General features: G+C 43.9%; 1 long non-coding RNA gene across 1 annotated transcript in view; it reads left to right on the forward strand.

Moving 5' to 3' along the window:
* The window catches only part of LOC137322530 (uncharacterized), a 36,988-nt gene extending 26,960 nt beyond the window's left edge, over positions 1-10,028 (forward strand). The window contains exons 3-5 of the long non-coding RNA XR_010963157.1: positions 8,311-8,379; positions 8,718-8,809; positions 8,940-10,028. This is a non-coding gene — a long non-coding RNA (uncharacterized lncRNA). The remainder of the gene's footprint in view (positions 1-8,310; positions 8,380-8,717; positions 8,810-8,939) is intronic.
* The last annotated feature ends 7,828 nt before the right edge of the window (positions 10,029-17,856 follow it).

Raw genomic sequence — 17,856 nt, forward strand, 5'->3', positions numbered from 1 at the left:
CCTAAAATGTGAACCTATTTTTCTATTTCAGCAGCTGATCAACCTGCTCTGTATTTTCAAAATGTGTGGCTTTTATTTCATATTTGCAGCTTTCCTGGTTTTTCCTTTTACCTCTCTTTGATTATCTCTTCCAGATATGCCAGCACTGAAGAAAATCTGTTCCTCTTATCTTCATGATTATTTGTCAGTGTTGTTCTTTTCCTTTCGTGTTGTGACTGTGTACTTGCCAAAACATGTTAACGGATCCATATTTCTTTCTTCAGTGCACGCCTCCATCTCCAAATCATTCCTTGTGGATTCCTGTTGAAAGTTCACCCCTCCTCTTTTGGTCAATTATGATCACCAATATACCCATAATATTCAAAGCTCCTCTGACTACCGTTCTGGGCAATTCATGACATCCATTCGCTCTCTCGACTATGGAATTTCCCTCCCCTCCCCTCTTTGATTTCTTGGGCATGTCCTGAATTGTCATTGTCAATCCTATAAAAGTACTTCTTTAACCTGGCACTGCCAGTTCTGATGAACGATCCCTACCCAAAATGTTAACCTAGCTTTCTCTTTCAGATGCTGGTTCACCTGATGTGCTTTTCCAGCAGTTTTTGCTTTAGTTCATCCTACATTTGTCTGCCATTCAGATATCATATACAGTTCACTAATTATACATGTTTACTAGGGGAAGAAACAGTGGAGTTGCTAACGGTACATGTACAGAGCTTTAAGGTCACCATCTGCTCCTATCTGGCTGCTCACACTCTAGTATCACAGAAAAATTGCTCTGCATCAGATATTCTGATTCTGTGAAAACAGAACTAAGTGATACCACCTGGTTGACTCAAAGCACAATCTTTGCCTGTGACTTTGTTAACTCATTTGCCTTCCTTATGTCATGGTGTCAGCCGTAGCATAGTGGTAGCACTCTCACCTGTGAGTCAGAAATCCCACTCCAGGGAATTGAGCACAAAATCTAGGCTAACACTTCAGTGCAGTACTGAGGGAGTGCTCCACTGTCAGAGGTGCCATCTTTCGAATGAGACGTTAAACTGATGCCCTCTCATGTGGACATAAAAGATCCCATGGCACTATCTCAAAGTAGAGCAGAGGAGTTCTCCCCGGTATCCTGGCCAATATTCATCCTTCAACTAACACCTAAAAACAGATTATCTGGTCATTATCACATTGCTGTTTGTGGAACCTTGCAGTGCAAGTTTCTTACATTGCAACAGTGACTACACTTCAGAAGTACTTCATTGGCTATAAAACGCTTTGGGAAGTCCTGAGGTCTTGAAAGGCACTATATAAATGCAAGTCTTTCTTTCTTCTTTCTTTCATTCCTGTCATTACTGAAGTTCTAGTATTTAATTTTTTTTCTTTGCCATTGTGGAATAACCAGACTTACCAACTATATTTATAAATCTTTTTCCACTAGGCCCTTTGGGTCATCATAAAGATTCCATATATCATTTGCACAGCTGTGGACCTGTTACTATCAGGATAGTGCTTCAGTTTCTTCTCAAATCAGGTCAACAATCCTCATGATGTTCTTTTCCAATGTCAGACAAAAATCTGAAACACAGTCACTTCTCTTTACCAATGTTGACTGCAAACAGCAGAAATAACAATGACGCATGCCCTAGGTCATGAGCAGGCAATATACTTTATTGATAGCTCATTATAATGTTCATTTTTGCAGTTGCTATTTTTGTTATTAAGAATTATACCTGATCTGTTGTCACTGCCTTAGTCCAGTTGAGTTAGATATAAACATGGTTGGTATTATCTTTTCTTTTCCCATACAAGAATTTAAATAATTTCATTATAATTCTTCCTGGCAAAAACAATGTACATAATATGCAATAGAATTTTGGTAGTTTATTTCTCACAATGGATTTCCTGCGGCATTGCTCATGGGTATTCAGGGGTCTGCGACAGTTGTGACGTTCAGCTGCTAATAGGGAGCTGTATTTACCTTGGCCTGTACACAATGCAGAAAGATTTGTGCCCCACAGTGGTGTTGAGAGGTATTTACACAAGAGTTTCTTGGGTCAGCTTATTTGCATATCCTGTGGAGTAGTGTTTGGCGTAAATCCCGTGCGGGAGTGATCTGCTGAGGTGCATGGAAATTAGAGTGCAGCCTATAAAAAGAAAGTGCTGCCTGGAGACTGTAGTAGCGGTCCGAGGGAGCAGAAGGTAAGCAAGGAACCATGCTTGGCTCACTCAGTTGACTGTCAACTAACTTAACTGCATGTTTCCTGAATCTTTCTGTGCCACTTTTCAAGAATGTCACAGGAGCAGCTAGCACAGGCAGCCGAGAAAGGCACATGTGCCTTGTTATGGACCTTCTCTGCTGCTGTTTGGGCTGGTGTTTGTGCTCACAAAACAATATGGGTGGCATCGATTGAACCCTAGATGTTTTGAAATGCAGGAACCTAGTAAGACTGGATGGCCCTATCTCGTTGCTGCCTTGCAGTGATGCCAAAGGTGATGAATTCCCCAGCTCTCCTGTAAAGTGTGTCAGCCACCTGCTGAATGCATGTCCATACTGCAGCCTAGCGAATATTACGGAGATTCCCCTGAAATGAGCCAGTGCCATAAAAGTTGAATGCAGTCATCACCTTCTTAGCCTCAGAGAGAGCAGTGCGGGCAGATGACCGTGGGTGCTGGTCCTCATACAGTAGGTGGCAGAGCTGCCCTATTGCCTCTTTGGTGAAGTGCACTCATCTTATATAGATTTGCACAGTAAGCCACTCACATGACCTTTGTTGCCTATATATTCTGTGGGGGGTTAATATCTAGTGGGGTGCTTCCTCCTGTGCTGCTGTTCCTCCTCCTCCGTGATAATGGCATACCAGCCCATATGGAATATCATACATGAGAAGTCTTATTCGGGCTGGGGGATGGGCAGTGCAAATTTCCTGGTGGGAAGCAGTGAAAAGCAAGTCCAGGTCTATGTAGGCACAGTGCGGAAGAAATGTGTTCAAAAGTCATTCCCAGTTACAGAAATCACTAGTGAAATTCATCAGGCTCAGAAACTCCTCACTTATGCCTGTCTCAGCTGATCTTGGCAAAGGCTGAGTCTTATAAGTTATGATGTGGATATGCCGGTGATGGACTGGGGTGGACAAATGTAAGGAATCTTACAACACCAGGTTATAGTCCAACAATTTTATTTTTAAATCACAAGCTTTCGGATATTATCTCCTTCGTCAGGTGAGTGAGTCCTGTTACTTAAGTTACCCCGAGTACTTTGAGAGTGTAAAAACAGGATACTTAGGATTGGAACTTAGGATACTTAGCAGGAAAATCATGAAGGACCTAGACAGAGTAGATAGGACAAGGAAGGAGAAGGGGAATAGGGGTGAAAAATGGAGGGAAGGGAAGAAGGGAAGAACAGGATGCAGAGGTTGAGTGCGTAGTTCAATGGAAGAAAGGTAGGGGATGTGGTCATTTTAAAATTCCCCCTCTTCTTTTTCTCCTCCCTCCTCTTTTCATGCCTCTCCACCTCCCACCCACTCCTCCTCTTCCTCTTCCCTCATCTCCATCTCTTCTCCATTCTCAGCTCCATTTACAGCTTCCTCCTTTCTCTCCTCTCCTTCTTCTCCTCCCTTGCAATCCCCCCTCCCCCCTTTCCCCCCATCTCTCTACCCTTTACTCTCAATGCCTCCCTTCTTCCACTCCCCCTCTTAATGGAGGGGGCTATGGGTTGGGATGAATTGTGGAAATGCTGCTGGGTTGGGAGTGTTGAAATTGTGGAAATGATGCTCAGTGGAGGGGGTGATTGTGGAGGTGGTAAGGAGTGGAGGAAGCATCGGGAAGATGGTGCTCATTGAGGGGACATGATTGTGCAATTGATATTCTTTTGCAGGGGGAACAGGATGGGTAAACTGTTGCACAATTGGGGGAATGGTGGAAGTGCTATATGATGCAGGAGACCAAAGCTGCAAATTGTGCTCAGTGAGCGGAAGAAGGATGGGCATGGTGGATGGGGAAGAATGTAGGCGCTGATGATCAATAAGGAGGGGTTGGATCTCCCATATCATTGTCCAGGTTATGTACAAAGAGGCGAGTGCACAGAGTTGCTACAGGCCACATCCAAGAGTTTCTGGAAGAATCCTGCAGCATAGTAGGTCTGAGGGTATGCAATACACCAAATAAGCCAATGGCAGAGTACAGACTTTGCCATCGCCAGGGCACAGGTGCTACAAGTGCTGCAAGCAATTTTGCATGTCTCTGCAGAATTATTAATCATGTCTACAACTTGATTTCTACTTGAGAAACAACAGGAATAGATTTTGGATATAAACTACAAAGATTAAGTTACTGGCTCAAACTTCTTGCGTTGGATTTAATATTATCTAATAAACTTTTTACTTTTCATTATTGGCTTGAAATCTTATACGTTTCTATGAAGAGTAACTATGGAGGAAGTTCTTTTAAAGTTCTATTCAGGAAATCATTTCAGCATTAAATTAAATGAATTGGAACAAATCATAGTAGTCACAGTCACCCTCTAATCTACCATTAGTTACACTCTAAATAATGAAGGATATTTGGACATTATGAAAGACTACCAAACCTATCAGTTCCCATTTGATGCTCACTAGTAATGAACTGTACACTGCTGCTGTGTGCAGACCATTAAGGAAGGGGAAGAAACTGTCAAAATGAAGTATCATCCTCCTGAAGTAACATTATTTATCATTGTTGTTGAAAACTCTGAACGTCAGGATCAATAAGCGAAAGAGCACTTGACTGCAGCTTTACTCACTGAAGCGGGGAGTCGATATATAATGCCTAATTAGGTGTATTAGATTAACTTGCTTTCTTCTACAAATGTTTTTGTTTTCTTTGATTGACTGGTAGTAATCTCTTCCTGCCACAACTTCCACTGCTCTTTTAGATCTGGAACCTACAATGCACTCGAATTCTGAATGCAAGAATTATTTATTTTCATCTCTTAGAACCATGAAATTATATTAAAATAAAGAATGTTATTTAATTACTAAATAATGCAGTGACTTAACATATTACATTTCATCACGGTAACTTCTTAAGCAGATGGCACGCAATCTCTCTCTGTGAAACAATTTATTTTTATGTCATTAGATGAAGCATTGTAAATGAAAATAAATCACAAAGAATTATTTTCAGAAGGTGTTTTCAAAATAGCCGTGCTGTAAGAAATCAATCAGAATATTAGGTGAATTACAAAATTCCATAATACAACACATTTTTGTAAACAACAGTTGGCAAATGCCAATGGGTCTCACACCTGTAATGGTGAAGATTTCTTTAGCTTTGAAAAGTTAGGACTTTGCTGATAGGGCTGTGATATGCTCGGCAACTTCTGAAGGTAACATCTCCAGTACTATATTCTAATGCATGGAGCATATATTACTATTAAATGGATCTCCTATCTCATTGGGGTTGAATTTTCTTGTGTGGCAAACATTGAGTGGGCGTTGGACGGAACCTCCGCTCCGCATACCCGATGATGTAGGCAGGAGGCCTGATCGATTTTCATGATCGGGCCTCATTTGAATTTGAGTGGTGAGTTGCCAGCAGTAATAGTGCTGCTAATAGGCAGCTCGCCATTTGGAAGCACAGGAGATCCGGTGAGCCTGCTGCCTATTAAAACCAACCTGCACCACTGAATGGGGAAGTGGTGGTGTGTGGAAGCTGCATTGCTGGAGCAGCAGGCACAATATTGATGGCCATTGCACCGCCCCCATTCCCCCCCCCCCCCATTTTTGGATAGTGCCATGGAGATGCTTATTGAGCCAGGAAGAGGGTTCTGTTTCCCTCAGATGGCATATGGGTGCTAAGCCAAATAAGTCAGCAGGCATGGAGAGAGGTGGCTAAGCAGATAAGTGCCAACAGCATCATTCCCAGAACCTGGCTGTAGTGCCACAAAAAAATGTAATGACCTTACCACGACCTCCAAGGTAAGACTCATCTTCACATCTCTCTTACTCTAAATACAGCCCTTCAACAACAGGCTCACCGCCCCCCCCCCCCACCAGAACTACCACTCCTCCCCCCCCAATCACTGTACAAGCCTCTCTTCCAATCACAGCTGGACACTTCACTACATCTCCACTGCTCTCACTCACACACTCAGCATCTGCTACTGTCCTTGAAACTGGCATTATTTTGTTTGGCTGATGTTGCTGATATCCCATGTTACAACCTGGAAGGAGCCAAAGCCAAAGATGTTCAGAGCTGTATTGACTTTGACTGCATCTAGTCAATATTATGCTCGCTGTGGCAGTTGGTTGCCTTCAGCTGCCTAAGCCCTAAGCTCTGGAATTTCCTTCCTAAACTTCTCCGCCTCTCCACCTCTCTCTCTTCCTTTAAGATGCTCCTTAAAACCCACTTCTTTGATCATGCGTTTGGTCACCTATCCTAATATCTCCTTACGTGGCTCAGTGTCAAATTTTGATTGATAACCACTCCTGTGAAGCACCTTGGGTCGATTTACTACGTCAAAGGCGCTATATAAATGCGAGTAGTTGTTGTTGTTGTTGGCCCCCTCCACAAACTTTGCTTCCTTGCCACTGATTCCATCTCCCTCCCTGGCCATTGTCTCAGTCTGAACAAGACTATTTGCAATCTCTGCATCCTATTTGACCTTGAGCTGAGCTTCCAACCTCATATCCTCTCCATCACAAAGACTGCCCACTTCCACCTTCATAACATCACCTATCTCCGCCCCTGCCTCAGCCCATCTGCTGCTGAAACCCTTATCCATGTTTTTGTTAACTCCAGACTCAACTACTCTAATGCTCTCCTGGCTGGCCTCTTATCTTCCACCTCTTTGCTCGCTGACCTACATTGGCTCCCAGTTGCACCAATGCTTTGATTTTTAAATTATCATTCTCATGTTCATATCCCTCCATCCCTATCTCTGTGACCTCCTCCAGCCCTACAACCCTCCAAGAACTCTGCATTCCTCCAACTCTGGCCTCTTGTGCATCCCCCACTCCCTTCACCCTACTATTGATGGTCGTATCTTCAGCCGTCTAGGCCCTAAGCTCTGGAATTCCCACCCTAAATCTCTTCTCTCCACCTCTCTGACCTCCTTTTAGACTCTCTTTAAAACCTACCTCTTTGACTAAGCTTTTAGTCACCCCTCCTAATATTCTAATTTTTCTTCTTTGGCTTGGTGTTAATATTTTTTGTCTGATTACACTCCTGTGAAGCACTTTCATTTTCCTATGTTAAAGGCACTATATAGATGCAAGTTGTTGTTGTCACTGATTCCCCAACCAGATGAAATACTGAGGCAGATTTTAGATTTTTTGCCCAAGCATAAAACTAGTGTTGTGGACGGCCTCTCATTATAGAAACTGTCCAATTTTCATTTTCGTTGAATAATAGCAATCACTTGCATGCAGAACCTTAAAACTCCTTCTTCCACTTTAACAAGGTGATACCCCCCAGATCTCTCATATCAGCTATCTCATGCCACGTGGGAGACAGTCCTCGATTGCCACTCTTCACCTAATTCACTCAAACTTGTTGCAGAAGAAACTTGCACTCAAATGTCTCCATTGATATATCCACCAGTGGTACACCTACAACACACCACAGTTTAACAATTTATTTTTCTTTGCTGAATTAAATCATCTCGATTCTGCAGTTCACTGCTTAAATTTTCTAAAAGTATGCATGGTCTAAAATGTCCTTAACTATCAAATCTAAACAGTTTTATTTTTTACAACATTTTGGTAGCGTATAGTCACTAACCATATGCAGGCATGAGAAACCCACCTTAGTCAAGGACAATTAGTCTGCAGCAAAGACTTATCATGAAGAAAAAAGATAAAAGCTAGCCAATTTAAATTTCACAATACTAGGAAAATTAACATTTGAAACAATTTAATATCAATTTCCAAGCCAATTTAGCTACGAAATGAGCAAATGTGCATCCTCTTGAGATGACAGGAGAGTCGACATTTCAACAGAGGAAGATTTAATCATCATTCTCATATTGCAGAATGTAATTCAACCCAATCATACATTATAGAAAGTAGAAATATCCTTCCTTACTCAGTCTTAAATGCAAGGCAGAAATCATTTTACTTAGTGTGGCTCTCATGTTTGTTCAACCTGTCATTGATGATTTTTGTCTATTTGGGAGAGACTGAAGCTAGTGCACCATAGTGTACTACAGAGAATAACATTAGACAGTGGAATTTAATTCTGACCTTAATGGCTAGCATGTTGTGACTATTCAAAGGCAAAAAAATGTTGAGTAGATTGAGCTTCACTACAAATAACATAATACTTTTATTTAATTTTTCATAGATTATCTGAATATCTTGGCTCCATGCTGAGGAACATTAAGCCAAATTTTTCAAAATAAAAGCTTAAAAGGTAAGCCATGATTTGTGAATAAGGCAATCATTTATGTTATGGTTTAGAAAGAGCTTCTAAAGAATTTTGTGTATGAATTCTGAACCTTGAACATCAACTGTTGTTGATACGTTATCCAAAATGTTTGATTGTTTTAATAGCGATTTGGACTAAAACAAATGTTGTCATTTAACAATGGACATCACTGTCTGCCTTTCACACTTAAAGAAACATGATTTTTAATCAAGCCAGTCAGAGACAATATTAACCTCAAGAGATAAGACATTTGTGCTAATGATTTTGCTTGAGAATAAATTACACTGTCAACTGCATACATTTATAAGTGTGTGTTATTACAGTTGTATGCAAGGTCATTTTTATTGAGTAAAATCAAGAGGAGAACAAGAATTATGCCCTGGGGAACCTGAGCACCATTCCCCTCTAGATCCAAGTAAGCATCCAACTTGTTTCTGTTTAACTAACTTTGAAGCACACTCATAATGGCTGATGAGACAAATTATGTATCATATGTGTTATACAGAATGTTGATTAAATGTATTCAATTCTCTTTTAACATCTAGGAATACAGCCCCAACATAGAATCATAGAGCGACACAGCACAAAAACAAGCTATTAGTTCTGTGCTACTGCTTTTCTCCACATGGGCCACCTATTCCTATTCCACTCTTCTGTTCACTCCTCATATCCCTTAATGTTCTTTTTAAAACATCTTTCTAATTTCCTTTTTAAAAGAATTTATGGACTTTGCTGCAACAAAAATTTGTAGCAGTGAATTCCACAATCTAAACACTCTCTGTGCAATTTTTCTAACCTAGCCTTTAATTCTTTTAATTATCTTAAATTTGTGATCTCTTGTGATAACCCTTCATAATCTTGAAGACCACCCCTGACCTTCTCAGCTCGAGTGAAAAAAGCCCTAAACTCTTGATTATTTATAAATGCAACCCTGTCTTCCTTTTTATACAAGATTTTATTAGCAATTGCTTTAACCACATCATAAAAATAGATATTAGCAATTTCAGTTGAATGTCTTGTTTTGGAAACAGATTAGAACCTGACACACATTCCCACCTGAATCTAAGAGCAAGGTCATTTGTTCATATGCAACCTTTTCCAGGAACTTGTTCATGACTGGCTTTATCCTTTTGGGGCAGAAGTTGTTTAAATCTGCCTGCTCCCTGGATTTTATATATAGCAATATGATTAATGTCATATTTCATTCATTGGGGAAGGTACAAGCTCTAAATGATTGATTAAACAAATGTGCTAATGAGTTTGCTAAACTATTTCCCATGAGTTTTATCATTTGGAATCCAAGTCAAATGTGCTGTTGCCCACAAGCTGCTCAGCTACAGTACTTACTCTTTTATATTGTTTCTGTCCCAATCTTTCGATTTAAATTTTCCATCATCTTCAATTTCTGGTTCAATTATTATGTTAACTTCAGGTGGAGTAAAATCATTGGCCAGATCCTGCTTTCAAAGAACATTGAAAGAGTTTCTCTTTATTTTCTAACCAATCATTATCGTGTTCAAAAAGATCAATGTAGAAAAATGAACAAGTGATCTGGTGAATAAATCAATAACTTTTCATAATTTCATTGAAATGTTCTTTCTGGTATTGGTCAGATTAAAATGAAATACTGTTTTTGTTCTTTTCAATAGATTGCTCTTTCTTATAAAGTTTGATATTTGTGCCAGTATGAAATTTAAAATAATATTTAATGTGGACAGTCCCTTTAAACCTTTAGCTTGCCACCAGAAGCCAATGATCTAGCTGTTTGTAAATGAATTGAGGTATCCTGTACAAAGATTTTAAATTAATAGAAAGATCACATTTTATTAGCTGATCAAATCATGTCCTACAAATTACATTTTTTATGAAAATGCATTTCTAATTAAACATATTAACTGAGTCATTAATCTTACTCGACCTAATATTCACAATTTCCTCTTGGAGAACACCATCCATTTTTAGCTTACCTAATTCACAATGGCCCCAAAGTTCATTGGCTATGATCACGGCAATTGTGCCAGGATCACACCCACCAGTGCCCCGTAACACTGACGCCCACTAGAGGTTCAGCCCCCTCGATCTCAGCCATAGCTCCAATCAGCCCCTGAACGAGGGGGCCAATCTAGGAAGTTTTTTTTTAGTTGTCCTCTTTGAGGGTCCAGTACACCTCATCTACTTTGCTGTAACGGCCACCACTGAAACGTGAGGTCCCAACTGTGGCTCAGCAGGAAGAACTGTTGGTTTAATAAGTCCCAACCCTGGCCCCCTCTGCCCATTATTTTCCTTGTAAAGGATGGACAGAAGTTCTTCCCCTTAAAAGGCAATGTGGAAACTGGCAAGAGACCCAACATAGCCGGGTGTCCTCTGTTTCCTTGGGGGTTTCAGTGATGCTTTGGCAAAGTTAGGGAAGCTTTTCCATAAAAAAGACAATCGGGTGTGCTGCAAGACACACTGCTGATTTGCAATGAGCCCATTTCATGCTACTGGAGAAGACCAATTTCACCCCCAGTGTATTTCATGGTTGCAGTAGATCAATTTAAAATAAGCATGCCAACGAGATCAGCAGGTAGCCAAGCCACATTGAACACATCTGCCACAAATCATATCTGTAAACAATTTTACAACACCAAGTTATAGTCCAGCAATTTTATTTTAAATTCACAAGCTTTCGGAGGCTTCCTCCTTCGTCAGGTGAACGATGTGAAGAAGGAGGAAGGAGGAAGCCTCCGAAAGCTTGTGAATTTAAAATAAAATTGCTGGACTATAACTTGGTGTTGTAAAATTGTTTACAATTGTCAACCCCAGTCCATCACCGGCATCTCCACATCACAAATCATATCAATAGGCCTTGACACACCTGCAATTGGCTTTTCAGTCATTTTACAGACAATATTTGGTTATTCCTATTCCTACAAAAAAACTTTACATATTGCAATACCAAGAATGTTTTTAAAGAAAATACATCTCAAAAAATTCAGAAAAAAAATCTTCAGCAAAATTCATACTAAGACTTAACACATTTGAATTAAATTCCTACACCTGCCAGTTTAACAGAGGCACTAATCCATTTAAAATAACTGGCAACTCCACCATTAAAATAATAGAAAAAATGGTTGCAAAGACCCTGGCCAGTCTATCAATCCCAGAAGACCCAAATCAGCGCTTGCTGGGCTTGTCAACTAGAGAGTGAGGGCCCTCTGCAATAAGCAGGCTAGCACAACTTTTGCTATGAGATGAAAACAGCTGCATCTTCTCCTTCTCTGTTGAAGGATAGTCCTCCCCCAACAAACTTTTGGCTGAAATGCATGTAGGATTTATCCCAACTAGAGCAATGTTCGATCTCCACCTGGAAGTGGAGAAATATCCAGCTGTCTGGGATCATTTCTTGAAGGTTCATGCAGCACAAGCTGCCCTCACCCCAGTACAGCAACCCGCTCACTGACCATAAAGGACAATAACCCCAAGCAACTAATATGCAAAGCTTTCCACCACATTGCCAATTCCCAAGCCTAAGCCACAGAAACCAAGACTAAACAAGTTGCTTCAACTCTTTGATCTGTATTTTTCCCAGTGCAAAAACAGCCATGTCGAAGCCTCCGAAAGCTTGTGAAGTTAAAATAAAATTGCTGGACTATAACTTGGTGTTGTAAAATTGTTTACAATTGTCAACCCCAGTCCATCACCGGCATCTCCACATCAAGAAAACAAGATGCATTAATGCATTCCTGACAGAAACATCATACAATCAAAATGTACAATGGCTTCATAAAATCTACATATGAATGTCCTTTTATGAGCATTCAGTATAAGTTAAAAACAGAAGTTTAATATGAATGTGCAATACAGTTGTACACTAATATTTGAAGAGCCTAGTTTCAAGGCAGAAACTTTTAATCTTTGTCCAGATTAGATCTGTTCAACTTTTTTTCTTGCATAATCTTCTCTTCTTCTTCACTTCCATGTCTAGTGGCACATGAGGAAACCCATTTCTTCCACTGCTTTACATCCAGCAGATCCTGCTCTGGGTTGTTTTCATAACAAAGGCCCGCTTTATGTGGGCAGGTCGTTAGCCTTACTCACAACACTGTGCCAGGAGAACCAGCAAGATGCAATGGGGGGTTCGCCTCTCCACTCCTATCGGACGTGAGTACTCCGCTGGATGTCAGCCCAGTATTCAGGGACTGGAACTCTCCACTCGTCGAGGATGTCTAGAGTGGTGCTCAAACCCGTAACCCTCTGACTCAGAGACGGGAATGCTTTCGCATAATCTTTCACCTCAATCTCCGCCACCCTAAACATTCACTCCCTTCATCACCGCGTACTGTGGCTGCAGTGTGTACCATCCACAGAATGCACTGCAGCAACTCGCCAAGGCTTCTTCGACAGCACCTCCCAAACCCGCGATCTCTACCACCTAGAAGGACAAGAGCAGCAGGCACATGGGAACAGGACCACCTGCACGTTCCCCTCCAAGTCACACGCCATCCTGACTTGGAAATATATCACCGTTCCTTCATCGTCGCTGGGTCAAAATCCTGGAACTCTCTTCCTAACAGCACTGTGGGAGAACGTTCACCACACGGACTGCAGCAGTTCAAGAAGGCGGCTCACCACCACCTTCTCAAGGGCAATTAGGGATGGGCAATAAATGCTGGCCTTGCCAGCGACGCCCACATCCCATGAACGAATAATAAAAAAATATAAAAAGGTCTGGCCCCTGATATTTCTCTAACCTGCTCCTGGACACAAGTAAGGCAGAGTGCACCCAAAGTGTGCTCCGCCTGACACCACCTGAACCTGCCAGGATTTTCAGGTTAAGGTCATTAGCATTGGCCCAATATTGCTTAAAAGGCCAGCAGCAGTAATGACTTCTGATCTGAGGCGAGCTGGGTGCAAGGGCTACAGCCAACTTCTTTGCGTGCCCCTACATTTGAGTGTCCTCTCAGCTTACCTGCAGGAAAATGAAGTGGAAGGCTCTGTTAGGGTCCTCCTGCCTCATTTACATAGCTGCCCCGTGATTGTGCTTGCTCTATGCGCAAGTACTCCATCTCCCCTCCTCCGAGGAATTCCCAGGAAATTCCTGGGCAATGTGAAGGTGGTGTCTCCACCCTTTTACCTGTCCTTTGTGCCTGGTAGCTGAGCATTCCCCAGCTGCATCAGAGAGGAAAATCTGGCCCCTTCTTCTCTAACTGAGATTCTAGTCCAACTAACTTATTTTTTGTTCTTTCTCACCCAAGATCACAGGCAAACCTGTGCCAATTAAAGCCATGGATCTGCTACCTTTCAAATTTCTTCCAAATCCTGCTCCTGTCGTCCTGAATCCATTACATTAGTTCATCTAAGATTCATGAAAGACCAGCTGCCTCCCAAACAGATTTTTCAACCCTGGTATTACTTTGTTCAAGTTCTATTTGTTTAATAACTTTACAGATCAAGACAAACAATATGGACTGACAGGTTTTCACTGATGCATTCTGCTGCATAAACGATTTCCTGTTGGTCCATATGGAGCACAAGGTATTGCTATTTTCTTTTTATTGGCTTGATTTTATTTCTCATCCCCCTGACACTATATGATGCTTCCCATAACATATCATTATCAACCCTTCCTTCAACAGTACTTGACTATTTTCTTATATCTCCTACCCTCCCTCATAGTCTTACATCAGCTGTATCAATACAGTCCATATTTCTTCCATTTCTGGTCTAATTGCTCTAACATCTTATAATTGACAGACAATATGGGGGAAAAATTGGATAAGGGCCGTTTTCAGGCAGGGTTAGCGTGATGCGCTAGTACCCCGCGTCTGATAGCCCCTATGTTGGCAGCACGTGAACTTCGTGCTGCCTGCTAATTATCATGATATTTCCGTGCAGCCAGCGCTACCTGCGCTGCAGAGATGCTGCACGGAGAATGAGGAAGTTGGAAATGGGGCGTGTTCAGCGCCCGTCATCGGCAACCTGCACCTTTTAAAGGTGCAGGTGCAGGTGCACATTTCAAATGGCAGGTACACAGTTCACTAGGAGGAGGGAAAGATGGCCGCGAGGATAGCAGGACCGGCACGAGAGAGGGCTCCATGCATCCGATAATGCACTGGAGGCCCTGGTGGAAGGGGTGGATGAAAGGAGGGCCAATATGTACCCGCAGGGCAGCAGGAGACCTTCCAGACTGGAGCTCCACAGGCATTGGCAGGCTGTGGCGCAGGAATTCAACGCCAGGAGCATGGCACCACGCACGAGGTTGCAGTGTCGAAAGAAGTTCAATGATTTGATACAAGTGGTCAAGGTGAGAGAATGCAAGTGTCAATTGGCACATCCTACCAACTGCACCACTGCTCCCTGCATCACACCCCCTGTCACCCACCCACCAACAAACACTGCCCATCCATATGCAACGCTGCACTCGGCATGCTTCATCTCACCCGCACATAGTACCACACTTGCAGGCCACGCAACCACCACTCACAGGTCACACACACTAGCAGCTATTTGACCATGACAGGCACATAACCCACAAACCTTGCAGGATGCTCACTGACACACTGTCCTCTGTCTTGCAGGAGAAGGTGGAGCATAACAGCTGGCAGCAGGAGAGACCTGAGGGAGGACGGGAATGCTTACACATCCTCATCCCCCTAGAGGAGACAGTGCTCAGGATCATTGGGTGGGCCATCGGTGCAGCCGTCACAACATGCCGTGCTGGAGGTCCCGATGAAGGGGGTCTCTGCATATCGAATGTTCCTTCTCCTTTCCTATATCTCCCTCCTCCCATAATCTTTTCTGACTCACGTGCTGCAGATGCTGTCGGCACGCACATCTTTACTTGGTCCTCTCCTCGCTCCACAACTCAACCTGTTTCCCTTTGTCATTGCAGATACCCAAGAACAAGTGACGGTGCTGTCCAAGGAGGAGGGGGAGGAGGAGAAGGAGGGGGACACTGAAGCCACACTGTCACTTGACCTGACACTTGCTTCCACCAGCTCAGAGACTGACATTGCGCGTCCTTTAGAGGTTAGGTTAGAGGAGGGATCTGCACATGCTGAGTCACCGGGCACAAGTGCGCAGGAGCTGGGGCGGGGGGAACGGATACCACAGGTGCCAGCTCACCGGAGGTTAAGGTCGCTCACTAGATCTGCTGCAGAATGTGTCAGATGAGGACTTCAATGGGCCAGGTTACAGAAGACGGCTGATGGGCGTACACCACCAAATGCTTGGGGCACTGGAAAGCCTGTGCACAATGAGAAGGGGCATGGAGGAGTCCAGGGTTTTGCGCAGAGCTTGGAGCCCATTCTTTCCTACACAGAACGGGCGGTCACCTCCATCAGCACACCTGTGGAACCCACCATGATGCAGCGTCCGATGACCGATGTCACAGCCTCCATTGCAGCACAAACATCTGCCATCCAAGGTCTGACTGCTGCATTTGCAGCTCAGACTGCTTCCTTGGAAGCTCAGACTGCTGCTACTGTGGCTCTTGGGACCACTGTGGAACGGGGCTTCCAGGATGTCACAGCATTCCAGCAATCCGTTCTCCAGCTGATCACCAGGATTGCTGAGGCGCCGCCCCGGGAGAGTGGCAGTGGTGCCATGGCAGTCGGACCTACTGTCCTCTCTCAGGAAGACAGCATTCCTGCTCCTACACCTGCCACTCCGCCAGTGCCCCTGTTGTTACCTATCGGCCAGCCAGGTCAGACTGCTGCAGCCCGTGCTGAGATGGTTCAGTCTGAAGCCGGGGTCTCCCAGCCCAGAGCTGCTCGAGGTCGTCCTCCAAGGCTCCTCTGTTGAAAGCCAGCAGCCTCCCACCACCCATGCTCCAGCCACTGGGGATGCACCTTGTGGGCACTAGGATAGGTAAAGGTACTCGAACAAAAGGCACTGAGGAAATGCACAAGGATGAATAGTTCTGTTCTGTTTGCATAATTTCATTTATTCATTAATAAATGAGACTTTGAATTTGCATTTGGTGGTGGTTTTTATTTGTGTGATGAGCTGAGTGGGAAACCAATGTGTAATCAGATGGAGGGCGATTTGATTGTCTTGTGGGAGTGGAAAGGTGGGGAGTGTAGGACTGTTGGTGAGTTGGGGGATGTAGTTGACATTATTGATAGTGGGCATGGATCAGGCGAGCACACAGAGCCCTTGCAGACAACGCATGTGGTTCCTGTTGCATCCTTGTGTCTTCCTCCACTTACTTTTCCGGCTCCACCCCCTCCTCCTCCTCCTCCTCCTCAGCCTCTTTCTCCTCCACCTCTGGCTCAGGGTCTTCTCCAATCATTGGTGGCAAAGGTAGCATACCACCACAAATCTGCCCACCCGCTCAGGGGAGTACTGCAGGGCTCATCCAGACCAGTCCAGGCAACGGAAGCGTTATTTGAGGAGGCTTGTGCTGTGCTCCATGATGTGTGTGGCAGCATGTGTCTCGTTATAGGCCTGCTGAATTGATATGCGGGGCATGCAGGGTAATGTGCATGCAGTCAATGGCACCCTGCACCATGGGGAAGCCAGCAATGTGAGCGAAGCCCCTTGCTCACTCGTTCTGCTCGTCCCTGTCAAGGGGGAAGGTGATGAACCTGTTCCTCATCTGGTACAGTGCGTCTGTGACCTCCCTTAGGCAGCAGTGCGCTGCATACAGCGAGATGTTGCACATGTCGCCAGCAGAGGCCTGAAATGATCCTGAGCTGTAGAAATTCAGCACCACGGTGACCTTCACAGCCACAGGCAATGCTGTCCTCGCCCTGCTCTGAGGCTGCAGTTGTGGCCGCACCAGTTGACAGATCTTGGTCACGGCCTTCTTGGTGAACCTTAGGCGTAGATGCAATCTTCCTCGGTCATGATGAGGTAAGAGAATTGGTCCCAGAAGGCCCTCATTGGGTAGTTCCCTCAGTGTCCATGTCCTCCATCTCCTCACAACTTGACCTGCTGTGCGTGGCCTCTCTGCATGCTCCCAGTCGTGCTCAATATTCAGCGGGAGCCCTAGCAGACTGCCCATGGTTGCCAGGAATGTTGTTCAACCACGGTTGTAACTTTCCGAACCGTATGGCAGTAACTGTCAATACTCTAAATAAGAATAGGGAGCTTCAAAAAACACTTCCTACTCCACCAGCAGCCAAAAGCAATAATCCAGCACCTAACCTGCAACACCTGCATTGCCCCTTTAAATAGCACTGGTGGGGGGGGTCCTTCAGGCACAGTAAGACACGTTTAGATGGTCGGAGTTAAGACTGTACGTTGAGTTGAGCGTTAAGGTCCAAAATGGTGTCTATCACTTTAAATCAGCGTTGCACACTGATTGCGTGCATTTTCTCCCTACTTTACATGCTTCCAGCGTTCGGTATTTGTGCATGCGCTAACTCCTATACCAAGATGGCATCTGGCGCATGTCACGCTGGAAATGTGCGTGCGCAGCTAAGATGCCATCTTAATTGTTGGAGAGGCCGTGTAGCGCCGAAACAACGGGCGCTA

The sequence above is a fragment of the Heptranchias perlo genome, chromosome 6, assembly GCF_035084215.1.
Source record: "Heptranchias perlo isolate sHepPer1 chromosome 6, sHepPer1.hap1, whole genome shotgun sequence".
Classification (NCBI taxonomy): Eukaryota; Metazoa; Chordata; class Chondrichthyes; order Hexanchiformes; family Hexanchidae; genus Heptranchias; species Heptranchias perlo.